A 13,678-nucleotide genomic window follows, 5' to 3' on the forward strand; every position below is an offset into this window, starting at 1 on the left:
AAATTCTGAATTAGTTCATAACTCTTCGGATGGAGGGCGCTCTTCTAGGCTGCATGCAGGTCTCAAATGTGGTGCTGCACTGTCTGCAGATAGCGAACAGCTTGCAGTCAGCTTACCCAAGGTCTAGAATAAGGAATAAAGTAAATTTGCTCGTTCATCTAAATGTTTCTGAACGTGTTCTAGAATAATGTTCACACAGATTATTGAATGTAGACATGCTAAATTTGAAGGCTAATTACAATGCTATGGGATGGGAAGCTAGCTGGTGCTGTTTCACTCGTTTTATCTTAAATTTATCTGTATCTAAACTACTAAATCTGCACAAACAACAAGTTTTGGACTTGATATCCACTGAAATTCACCTTGGACATCAGTTGGTGACACCTGTTGTCCAGAAATAGACCTTTGGACCCATTCAGAGACAAATTCAGTCAATAGATTGGGTTATAAATTTGAGGTTCATGACAATGTTTAAATATCAACAACTGTTGAAGACCCCTTTAATAACATTCGCCTTTCTAAAAAGGAGTGCGACCCCAATTTAAAAAATGTCAGCAACTCATGGGGCCGACCTTGGCTCCATTCTGTTGCTAACAAGAATAATTCGTGCATTTCCCATCATGGATTTCTAAGAAATTGTAACAGGCTTGGTGTAGGTTGAGGCTGATGATTCATTACAGTGTCATACATTAGAATATGTTCCCACCGGTAAAACTCAGAATATTAGCAACAATTAGCTATTCAGAGCTTTGTGTCGACAGCACATATTAAAACCTCGTCAAGCGGATGTAATTTGGACACATGGAAATCTAATTCGGTAGTCAATTTTGCCCTCTTTCCCAGCTTAGGGATATAGTTTTCCTCTTAAATGAATCGATTTTTCACATTCTTTATCTGGGCTGATTATTCAGTAGTTGAATTAAAATTGACAACATTAATGTCATTCATTGTTCATTTTAACAACTGGAGCAGATATAAAATGTGCGCCCACCTGAATTTGTTATTTCCCTCAACTCCACAAAGCTGAGAAACTCTGACATGCTACAATATCATAGTTTGGGATTTGCAATCCGCAAAGAAATGAACTTCTGACAAGATGCAAATTTCTTGTTTGCAGCTTGTTGTCCTGTCCCCATGGACCAAAATTAAAAATAATTGCATGTTGGAGACTTGATAAGCTCACCACTGATGCTTCTTGAAATTACCCCTAATGAATAAGAAGTCATGTTTAGATTAATGTATGCATATAATGTCACTGAAGCAAATGTTCTCTGCAGTGTAAAGCATAAATAATGGTGTTTAAGGATGTTGCTACACCCGTAGCAGAATAAACAAATTTAATGAGCATCTTTTAAGAGCTGGATGCAGTCTTCTCTGTGATCCCGCTGTCCATCCGAAACCTCCCCCATTTGCTCCTCACACTGGTAAAGTGTACACTCTGCTCTACCTCCACTTTACCCAGAAGCCAACCCAGGGGGTGCAATTATTCAGGCCTTTGCTCAGCCAAGTAGAAGAAATTAGCCTCTTCTCCTGAACCAAGACCTTCTAACCTGCACCAGAACCTCAGGCTGCCTCTCTGACTAGCATGACCCCCTGTGACTACCCTCTCCAGACCTTGTGTTTTCCATACATATGAGCCCGAGCTGGCTGGAGCCACGCTTGGCTGCCATATGGGCTCACCTCCTCTCCCCTCGGCTGGCGAAGTGGGGCTGGGGAGCTGCAGGTTTGCAAATCCAACACCCCCACACCTCCACCATCACAGTGCACACCTCCTGGGAGGACGCCAGTGTCCTCAGGCCAGTGATGCTCCTATGCTAAAATGGTGAGCAGCTGGGGCTTCGACGTGTCATTCAGTGTGGCCTCAGTGCTCCCGTTGCCAAAGCTACATGAGAAATTTAATTTAGGAGCAAGACAAGAAGTTGTGTAACCTGTGGTCAATATTTTAAAGTAAAATTACTGCAGGTTAATGTCTGAATGGGTAATCATGGAAAAGAAGGAAGGGATTACGTGAAGTCTATAATGAAGGAATAGTCTGCAGCCTCTCATCCTTTTATTCTGCTCTTCTTTTTCATTAAAGTCACTTAGAGTCACAGGTGACTCGTTTTGTCACATCTGTGCTGTCAGATCTCCGTCTTAACCGTTTCTTTGCCCCCCTTTGCCTCATTTCTGTCTACCATTTCATGTATCCAGGCCAGTCAGCAGTGGATAATGAGAACGGTGGCCTGGCACCGTGCTCCCTGACTCTTCAGGCACATAAAGAATATCCTCTAAGCTCAGCAGTTGCATCAGAAAAAAAGTCATTCAGCAAACGTGGCTGCTGTTACTGGGTTTCTACAGGGTGCATTTCTTTACTCACTGAAAGTCAACTGGAGAAATTATCTTATTTACTTTGAAGAAATGTGTGCGTGGATCATTCTCAGCGCAAAAACTGGACCAATCAGGGTGTGCAGTCAGTTTTGTCAAATATATTCACAGATGAACAACTATGAACACTTTGTTACTCAACTACCCGTTAATTCGATACTGAAGTTAGCTGAATATGCATTTTCAAAAAACAGTCTGATTCATAAAATTGGTCAACTATGCCTGCAACTTAAGACAAAGGAACGCAAACTCTTAGAGAGTAAATGTTACATCCTGAAATTCGGAACAACTGTACAACTTAAAATAATTCCCATAACAGCACTGTGGTCAGTCATAAGCTGAGGTGGACTTGAGTCATAATTTTCCATGATTTCTGACTTGACTTGATACAGTCATAAAGGACTTTGAACTCGACTCGGACTCGAACATCAATGATTTCACTGAGACTTGAGCCTTTTATTTTGAAAATACCTAATATTTCAAACAAAATTCTTTCTGAGTCGTTTAAAAAATTATTAAATATATCACAAATTATTTCTAACTATCAAGTATTTTAACGAACCCAAAATTAAATCAATTAAGTTGATTTATTTCCAGTCCGTTTACACCAACTACCCAGAATTCCCAGATCCAACACAAACTACAGTGAGGTCACCGAAGAGATGTGCGACGATTTACCGATACCTAAAGTAATTTTGTGTGCTTACACAAATTTCCAAGTGGTTAACAGTAACCCAACTACAGTATGCAATACGTGCAGGTCGAAAATTACGGACGGGGAGACAACAACGTCCAACTTCGTTCGACATTTGAAGCTACATAAAGACGGTAAGTTAAGCATGTCGTTAGCTTCACGGCTAAGTACGTTTTCCAGCTTGCTAAATTTAATAATGGAGGCTTTAAACCCATAATTCTATTTTTAGTCATTCGGTTGTTGTTAAATGCAACCCCAACACTTTTTTTTCTATAAAGGCAACTTTAGTTATTGGCAATTAAATTCACCTTTTAAAAAGCAGTTATTATTGCTGGAAATCATCCATTATTGTTCTGCATATAAATGAGATATTTGGTCAGATGACTTGATAAGGACTTGAAAATTCAAAGTTGAGGACTTGAACCTGACTCTAGACTCCCACATCTGGGCTCACATGTCTTTACTAAATTAAAGTTCTTCTTTTGATCTCGTCATTCAAAACATATGTACTTCTTACTCGCTTTTTGCAGCTGTTTCATGGTAAATTAAAACTACTTTTGCAGGTTGTTTTAATTCCAAAGTCCGTGCAATATAGTTTCTGCGTAAATTTGAGGTTGAAAATGTACAAATCAGCCTAATGTATGTTGAGACAGAAGTGCAGAAAACTTAAAGGAAAAAGTAACAGTTTCAGAGCAGTTTGCCGTCTTTATGTCTCACCCTGTGGTCCCTAAAAGCATTTGGAGACGGTCGCTCTGCTCTAATAAAAACTGATTTTAGAGGCGCAGCATCATCTAACAAAACCCACCATTCAAATAACTTAAAGACAACTTCTGTACAGTGAACTCAGCTGTGTCTACATGTACGATGACCTCCCATTGAAAAAGTTTGGAGCTGCTGAGTGTCTTGAGCGTTTACTCATAAAATTCATAGCATTGGATTTTGAATTTGATTCTGCCCCCATGCATGTATGCAGGGACAAAGGCGGCGGTACAGTTAAATGACACAGTGGAGCTGTGCAGGTAACCATGCCGACTGCGAATGACGGCGTTACTGCAGGTTGCACAACCTTCAGTCTTTCTGAACCAAAAGTCCAAAGTCTTTCTGAACTAAAGAAGCTAACAGAGTTAACTTTCCTGCCTGGATGCACAATGTGCGGGTGAAGATTTTCTACCCACATCTTTAAGAAGTTCCAGATGGGATTTAGAAGCCAGTAGAGCTGTGTAAGATCGCTAACAGGCTGCGGTGCATCTTTTTATAATGTATGACATCATCTGCGTCAGGCTGCCAGGATGGTGGTGAATGAGGGTCCGGTGGGGACGGAGCGGTGAGATACAGCTCTGTAGAGATGGGAACTATGCACTGTAAGTCTTTTTTAAGGCGATAGGTCTTATTTCATTTTTCTTTTTTTACTCTCCCTCTCCATCTCCGACGTTTGTGGCAGGGTCTTTAAAACATAGCTTTGCTTTGTTGCTCAGGGTCTTTTATGGTAATGCTAACCCACCAACTCATACTGGGGCCTTTGGTTCTCTTTTATGTGTCATGTTCAATCCTCCAGTTGTTAGCAAACTCTTTTTTTTATGTTTTAATAGACTCTACATCACTGTCGTCAGGGAAAATTCTGTAACTCTTGACATCCAGATGACGCACATCAGGCCCATAATTTGAAGACAGCGGTCTCTCGTGCGCTTGTTTGTTTACATATTCGATCTCTTCACCTTTCCAGACTTCTCTTTGAGTCCACTTTTTTCTTTTTTTTTTCCCCAAAAACCTCAGTACACATTTCTACAATTTAAGGAACCTGCAAAGTTGCAATTTAACAAGAAAAGTTACCTAATTCAAAACAGCCTGCACTGAGCAGTGTGTTGCCTTTACAAGTATTATGGATTCAAATAAACAGCTGACAAGTGGAACGAATTAGAGCACTTAACTCTGTGTTTGATACGTTATGTGCTTCTCCCTCTTTGCCAGACTCCTTCACAGTCTGCAGTCTCTATCTCTTTTTTATGACAGGCCTCTCACCTTGTGACTAGATATCTGAGGGCCTTATCTTGGTGAGGCACAGGAGGAAAACATGGCTCTTCAGTCTGCTTTTTCAGTTGGTCAGCGTGCACATTTCGGAGCGCAAACTAAATCCACCCAACTTGCCCACAGCCCATCAATTCCCATCTCCCTTTCCTCACCCCTCAACACTTTCCCAGAGAGGGCGATCAACACCGTGTACGGGAAGAGGGAGCGGGAAGGCGGTAGGAAAGATTAAATCCAAGTTTCTTTCATCCATGAACGCTTTCATCTTTGGGTTTTTTAGCAAACGGAGAGAATTATCAGCGCCGCAACCGACACAGGCTTTTGATGGGCGTGTGGGGGGTGGGGGGTGGAATGGGGAGGAGCGGTATAGGAAGTTAGGCGGTCGTCGATCGGAAAGGGGAATCCATTTCCCATGCAGCTTCACTTTTCTTGGGCTTTTAGCTCTATCTGCTGCGAGGCAGGGGACCTGCTCTTTGTCTCTTCACATTTCTTACCGTGAGCATTCATTATTGAATTAATGTATTAGTGGTGCACTCATAGTCATTCCTTGACGTCTCAATCCGCATTACAGACTGTGTGTTAGAGTCAGAACAAGCTGGAGAAAGGTAGACCAAACAGACCTCAGCAGTCAAATTGCTGCTAAAGGAACAGGGCTAATCCACCTTTCCAAAAATGGAACCAAAACTAAACAGATGTTTTTTGTTTGTTTTTTCCCCCCTCCTAAATCCCCTTCCATTCTGTGATACTTGGCACGATGTCTAATCTCCACTGTTCCGAGTGTTTTTTTCCATTAAATTTGTGTCAGGACTAATTTTGAAGGGGAATGAATGCAGATGTCAGAATGCCATCGAATCCCATCGCGAGGCCTCTAATGAGATAACAGGCTTTAGTCAAAGAATTAGCGCTATTGAGAGAGAGGGGGGGGGGTGAGATTAGTTCAATGGGATGTGGATGCAGAGTGGAACGAGGACTCTGGCTGTGAGAGAGGAGACCGGAGTCATATCAGACCTGCGCTGCCAAATCACAAATCTATTTCCGACTCTGGTATTAATTATCAACTAAAGCTGCTGTTGCACATTGATTCATCAGGGTGCAAACTTGTATTATCTCCTATTAAGCAAAAAGAAAAAAAAGAAAAAAAAAGGAGAGATTATATGAAGCCTTCGGGGGCGTTTTAAGGATCCTGTGAGAGTGTTAAACCATGTCACGGACTCCGGAGCAACAAGACAGGCTCGCTTGTGTTTGTGTGCGCTCCACCGCAGTCTTAAGCTTTAAATTTGATTATTTTAGGGAACATTTTTTCAATTAACCCAACAATGATAGATGTGAATATATTACAGCGTGCCGACGTTATGATGTGTATGCGCAGACGCATGTATGCACATGTGAGACCGAAGTGCAGACAGTGGAGAAACCGGTGAGCCTGGCAGATGCTGCCCGTGAAGGCAACCGTTCCAATCGTCTAAACGGATCTTTGAATCTGGATGGAATCAAATCTTTTAACTGTGTCGTATTGCTGCAAAGAGATTCCGATGCGGTCGGCCTGGATTTCGACCTTGGTCTTCCAACTTGTTGCGTACAGTTACTCTGTCGGCCAGCAAAGTAATTCTAATATTGCCATTAGGGAGGGTTACCTTTTGAAAGTGTGATTTATGGCAAATAAGGCTGTCTTTCTCATCCAAGGGTCTTGGATGCTGAGGAGCCGAGAAACTATTTCTCATTCCCAGCGTCAACACTTCATAGAGCTTTGGATCAACTGAACCAGGCAGACATAAAATAGAGAATACATTAACTCGACGTCAACCCATTATTAACTGGAAATGTTCTTGTTGCATTTCTCGATGACACTGTCTCGTCGTCTCCTCTTGTGAGGAGTCTAGTCACGGTTCTGCCTTGCCTATATTCATCAAATGTAACGGCAGCTTCCTTAATCTGAACGTGTCAAAGACAAAAGAATTAATCATTGATTTTTAAACACAAATAACCGCCCTAAAGCCAGCATTGTACCTGGAGATAACGCTGACTTTGGATACTTTCTGTTTTGGCCCAGTGGTTGATTATTAAACATTTCTTTGACATGGAGTGACTTTATTTCTTATAACATTTTATTATTAGCTTATTTTTGTCAAAGAGAGACATTTGAGTTCTTTATCTATTGAGCTCTGAAATGATGATGGCAGCAAAGGTCGCCTTGAATCATGTTTTCAGTCAAATTTCCGACCGCACGTACCTTAATTTCTCGATCTGAGATGTTTGCTTTGTGTGTGCGTGTTTCACTTTGGTCTCTTCCATGTGACTAACCGGTTGTTGCAAATGAACTGCCATTTTGCGATCAAAAGATTTTCCCGAATCCAAAAAAAAGTTAGCGTATTTCCCACTTTCTTTTCCCCTTTTGTTTTGCAGCTTTGCATAGCGTTTAGAGCACTTCAGTTTGTGTCACTAGAAACTACAGATTGGGCATTTTAGGTGACCTTTGAGGTCGACTAATCAAGCCAATTACAGTCGATTACGAATTATCGTTAAAATCATCGTTAAAGTCATCGTTAAAACTAACGTTAATCGCCAAAGCAACTGTTTATTCCAGTCATTTGCTGTCACCTGAGCTTTTAGCGTTTTACAAAAATAAACTTTACCGGACAAATTTTGCTACGACTGCAGTCATGATTCTTGTTTTAGGCAAAAGACAATTTTGCTTGCCACGACCAATACCGAACCAGCTCGAAAGTATTGCGTCTGTTCGACACAAACTGCAAATAAACTTTAAACGGAAAACAGTAGGTGCCGCAAATCTCATCTCCTACCCATAGATTCTTTCAGATAAAGCTATATTTACCTTTTCCAGTCTGTTCATCATGCTTGTGCTGGGTGGTGATTTGTTTGCACCGTATCTGAAACAGTTAACAGTTAACATTTGGATGGGGACTAGCCAACATAATACAGTATCTAACCCAGGGCAGTGTTAGATCCCAGGATCCCCGTCTGTAAAGGTAACGCGCAAAGAGAATAAAATGATTACATCCTTGGTTTTCAACATAGCTTTTGCCAGTTTAAACATCATATCAAACCCTACAGGCTTCGCTGTCTTGTTTCCTTTGTGGCCGCAATGGTCAGAGCACAGAAACTAGATATGCGATTGTAACCAAGCGGTAGACCATGTTTGTTCAGATCCCTTTAAGTCGGGGCTTGAAGTGTGACTGCAGCGGGCAGCGATGCGAGCTCTCTGTGATGACACTATCATCATTAAGTTTTTGCCAAAAAGACAAATCACGAGTGCACTAATGTATGTGAATGGCTCATCTCCCAACGTCCATTTGAATATTAAATTCATCTGCACTGACAAACACATTCCTCAGGGGAGGAGGGATTTGTTTCGCACCTTGCGTCTTCTGAGGATTGCTTGAAAAATATCCGTCTGCTTAACTTACAAAAGCTCTATTTTAAAGTGTATAACGTGGTAACTGGCCAGCGTGGGCGGTAGGCCAAGTGTGGAGACACACACTAACACACTAATAATGAGACCTCATACAGTGTGACACCTATTTCACACATGGATGGCATCTGTGATTGGGAAACATATGTTTGTATTGATGTATAATTATGAGCATAGAGTTCCTCTACTTCATCGAAGTTGGTGGAAATGACGCCGCGGTGTGTATGATTGAGTGTGTGTGTGATGGAAAGACAAAGTGAGCAAAGAAGAGAGAGTGTGACAGAGAAAGAGCATCAACACCCCGCTGACTGCACTCAGTCACTTTCTTAATTATACAGCGCGAACGCAAGTCGCTGTCTGTCCGGAACCAAAGTCACAAATTCCTCGAGATATCATCTCTGTCTTCTGTGTCACCTCCTCGCTTTCCATCCTCTACTGTTCAGGTGTTACACAGGTAGCGGAGCTGGAAATGCAGCGATTCTTCAGGAGGTGTGAGAGCTGACGTTCGCCGTGCGACTTTGATTGGTTGTGTGCAACGCAGAAGCTGTGGGTGTCTCTGTTTCGCCAGGAGGAGAAAGTGCAACAGAAACAAAAAAAAAAAAAAAGAGAAAGAAAAGGAGGAGCAGAGAAGGAAACCTGAAAGATTAACAAATTTAAGGCTAAAGTGGGATGGAAATGGGATGAGAGACGGAGAGATTGGAAAGGGGGAAGGGCGGCGGCTTTTATAGAGGGAGGCAGTGGGGGTAACGGTGCAGTGGGGGGAGGCGTTGAGGACGACGAAATGAGACCAAATTTTCTTTGGCAATCTCCGTGTTCCTGCTGCAGGTGCTGGGGCCATTTCACTAAAGCAGGGCCAGACGCGAATGTCATTAGTTCCTGAGCCCCAGGTGAATTTGCCACAGTTCCACATGATTAACCCAGATAATTGTGTGTTGATAGCGAGCATGGTCGATGGAATACAATTTTCAGGGCCCAGATTCCTAAACAAACAGCTCAGCAGCAGCCGCCGCAGTGAGCCAGAGAGACGGGATAACGGCAGGTTACCCACACGCACTGAGGTTTACAAAGAGACGGGAGAGGGGTGGGGGCTTCCTGTAGTGGTGAGAAAGCCAGGTCAGCTGTGGGAGACAGTCACAGGAAGTGGATGGAAACGGCACCATTTCAGTTTCATTCATTCTCAGACATCAGAAGTATTGTGAGCACCTCTCAGAAGCCTGAAGTTCTGCTGCTGAATTAGGTTATTTCATTCTGCAAAAAGATGATTTAAACGGTGTGCGTAAAGCTCAATATATTATCCACATCCACTCTCTGTTAATTTGCGTCCGACCAGTTAATGTAATGGGGCATAATAAGCATTAATGGCGTTTCATATTCACTTCACTCAATCGAAAACACTGCTATATCTTTGTTGTGTGCGGTGTGAATCTCTCTTTCGCAGGATGATTTGCTACATATTTAGATACTTTTGGCGTTCGTTTAACATAGAAATGTATTTTCCACTCTTGATTAACACAAGCTAAATCTACAAACTTGGCTTCGGTTCGATATAAGTAAAAAAAAAACGCAGAATCACAGTATTATCGTTACTTCAGTGCACAGGGATGCTTGCATTTAAAAGTTCTTGTTTGACTTTTTTTTTTTGTACATTGATGTACAAGTTTGGGACTCCGTGCAGCAGGATGATGAAGCTTCATCTTAAGTAGGACAATGTTGTGGTCTTTCCTGACATCTTGCTTGTGTTAGCTGTTAATAATCATGGTTCCACCGTGACGTCTCACTGAGTGTTCAGATTTGTCGTGCTCCTGCTGTGCAAAATCAATACTCTATAGACTTTTTCTCTGATGTCTAATTGATTCAAAGACGTTAGATTTGACGGTGCGTTGCAAAGGACGGTGGGAGTAGACACCGGTGATTCTTAAAAACTTGAGTGTTTCAAACCCACGCAGTGACACCGAAACTCAGATTGTCTTTCTTATTCTTTATTTATAGAGCGTTTTCAGTTGGAATAGAGATGAGAATTGATGATAGGCGACATGAAAACCAAACGATCTGCTGAGAACTTGGATGTTCATTTTGAATTATGGCAACTTACCTTTAGAACGACTGAAGTCAGTTGGATGTAAAAAAAAAAAAGAAAAAAAAGCTGTGCACATGTCTACGCTTTCGTCCAGCCATTCTCCTCTCATCAAACTCGCCACCATGCGTCTGTGTGTCTGAAGGCATTAGCCTCATTCAGACAGAGACGTTCTAAAAACGCAGTTCTAAGACAACAACAAAACAAAACCCGCGAAAAGTAAGGAGAGAAGAAAACAACACCACCAAGAAGCTAACATGGAGAGCGAGGAGGCCACCGTGTTCATGGTCTGCATGACGGTGATATTAATGATGGACGATCACATCAGGTGTCTAAGAGGTGTCTGTAAGAGCACACAGCGAGAGTTGGGAGACGAAGAATTGAGCGTACGATTTGTAAGTTTAACTTATTAAACGGTTGTGTCCGTGTCGTATGAGTAAACATTTCAGACAAGGGACGTAGCTACCAGCCACCAAGCTCAGGAGCACATAGCTCATAACATATGAACTTGGCCCCCCCCACCCCAGTATTCTGGTGCCGTTTGTACATGCAGGGTGCATTCAGGCGTTTTAGTGCACATAGCTCCTGTAAACTGGCTCAAGAACTATGTACCCTACACTATGAACCCGTTTGGGATCACAAATATCTACACTCAAGTCTTGAGCCGCAACACGCCGGCGGTCGTCTCACTGATGCTGATAAAACCCCAGCAGCTGACAACTTGGCGCTTATCACCTCCTATATTATCAGTATGTTTTATGATAAAAAAAACAAAACAAAAGTTTTTAATTGAAAATGTCACTCAGAATCATCAAGTCGCTGCAAAGGATGATTCCAAATATAAAGCAAAGACTTACCTGCTAATTGCAGATAATAAAGCGAGATCCCAGTGGATTTGAAAGGCTTTTTGATTATGTGTATATATAGATATATAAATATATGTGTGTGTGTGTTTTTCCCATCTGATCTCAGTGTGGCAGTTCACTTCCAACAAAAAAAAAAAACTTGCTGAGCGAGTATGAAAACCTGACTGTGTTTGTTTCCTGGTTTATGCGATTTACAGCCTGCTGTGAAGCCCTGTGGAATTCATCAGCAGGGTGTGAGAATTAGCCAGAGGTGAGAGACTGACTTGATGTGCTGAGTAAACACACAGAGGATGCAAATATATACATCTGGAAGATGGAGGAGAGACGTAATTCACTGGTGTGAGCGTATAATACCACAGTGTTTTGGTTTTTTTTTCTCTCAAAACTATAAGCCTGTGAACAAATCAGCAGTCACACAACATGATGCTGATTTACAAGTCTGCAGATAAACAAAGTTAGAGTGGGTGGTGCGTCCCTGGTTCTCTGAGCAGTGATGTCATTTCCCATAGTTCCTCGAGGTTGACTATTTAGTTTGATCAGAGATGAGTACCTCAATTCTTTAATTTGAGCAAAAACTGTGCCAGTTTCTAATCTTAGTGAGGCAAAAGGGCAGCGATGGCCTCCTAAGTGTGTTGAAACAGGGAAACATCTAAAACTAAACATCTAAAAAAAAAAAAGCCTTCGAGGACCGACTTTGGACGTCCCTGATCTAAGTGGTTCGATTCTATATGTGTGTTTTTGTGCTTTCAATTATTGCAGCCGATCATACGAGATAAGAGCAGCCTCGGTGGAAGACTAAGCTCTCTAGATGCTCTCTAGATTGTTGAATTTGAAAGGTAACCTGTACCTACTTTGTCTACTAAAAGTAATTAAGTGAAATATATCTCTTCAGTGTAGGTGAGAAGATGGAACAGTGTAAAGTGAAGTTTGGTACCTTAAAAAGAAGGTCCTCGAGCACCTTTCTTTTTAATTCACATAGCAGCAGGAGTTGAGCAAACAATTTGATGAAAGTGAGCATCTGATGAAGGTTTATGAAGAAGAATAGAGGGGTAAAACGTCCCTGTGAACACAGCTCCCGGCTCCGTCTCATCAGGGCTTAATACAAGAACCGGCTGTTGCATCAGGTGAGAAAAAGGAAATCTGAACCTCTTTAGATACTGACAACACAGCCTTGTTTTATGAGAGCTGTGCTACCTTAATCTTGTTTTTCGGCACATGCGTGAAGACTCAAGCCTCGGGAATCCAGCGCCGTCGCTTCCACGCGCGTCGGGTAAAACATCATCAAAGACGAGGACGAGGAGAAAGAAACACCGGGGTTCGTGTTCCCACCAGTTGAGAGATAAAGCGAAGTTGAAGAGGAGAAGGGGATGGCGCAGGAGAGGATGAGGGGAAAGAAAGACAGAGGCAGCCAATCTTCCCACTGCATTCTGGGAGCTGAACCTGGCACGGGAAATTAGCGTCGTTCGCACTAAGTGGAAAGGATAATCCCTCTCTGATGGAGAGGAGAGGGGGAAGGTTCAGGGCGCAGTGTAGCAATGATCCCTCCTGCGTTCCTCTGATTTTAGGTTCTAACCAGGTTTATTTATTAAGAGGATAAGCTACTTCCTTTTTTTATATATATATATATATATGCAAACCTCATAGGCAAGAGGGTCGGTGTCACTCCGATGCCAAGACGGTGCTGATCTGAGGGTCTGCCGTGATGCTGGCTCCAGGCCCAGACGTATAATTCACAAGAGCAAGAGTGTGTGGCTACAGGTGGTTAGAGCCCAAACAAAGACGGCTTCATGGAAACGGGACATATGCTCCTACATGCTGTGATACAGGGTGTTTTTTCAACCCTTAACCCTATCCCAACACCTTTGGGATGCACTGCAGTGTAACCCCCGCAGACCTGTTTGCATGCTTTTGTCCATTTTATTTTACCAGCATAGTCAAAATATAGGACATAAAGGGGAACAGAGTAGCTGATTTAATCTCTTATCAATGAGCTTTTTTTCCTTCTAAATCTGCCAAAATCTTTCCTAGCCCAACCACAGTAGGAGTACTGATCTCAAATCTCCTCCACTCCCATGTAATCTGCTTTATTATGTAAAAATGATGAGAAAGTCGCCACACAAAGCGTTGCATCAAAGAGAGACACTGTGTTCTAAAGGATTCGTAAACCGTTAAGATGAGTATCAGTAAGATGTTTAAGGCCACCAGCTGTTCTGTGGCCAAAAATG

This window comes from Leuresthes tenuis, unplaced genomic scaffold, assembly GCF_036924035.1.
Source record: "Leuresthes tenuis unplaced genomic scaffold, fLeuTen1.0.hap1 SCAF_1, whole genome shotgun sequence".
NCBI classification, from domain to species: domain Eukaryota; kingdom Metazoa; phylum Chordata; class Actinopteri; order Atheriniformes; family Atherinopsidae; genus Leuresthes; species Leuresthes tenuis.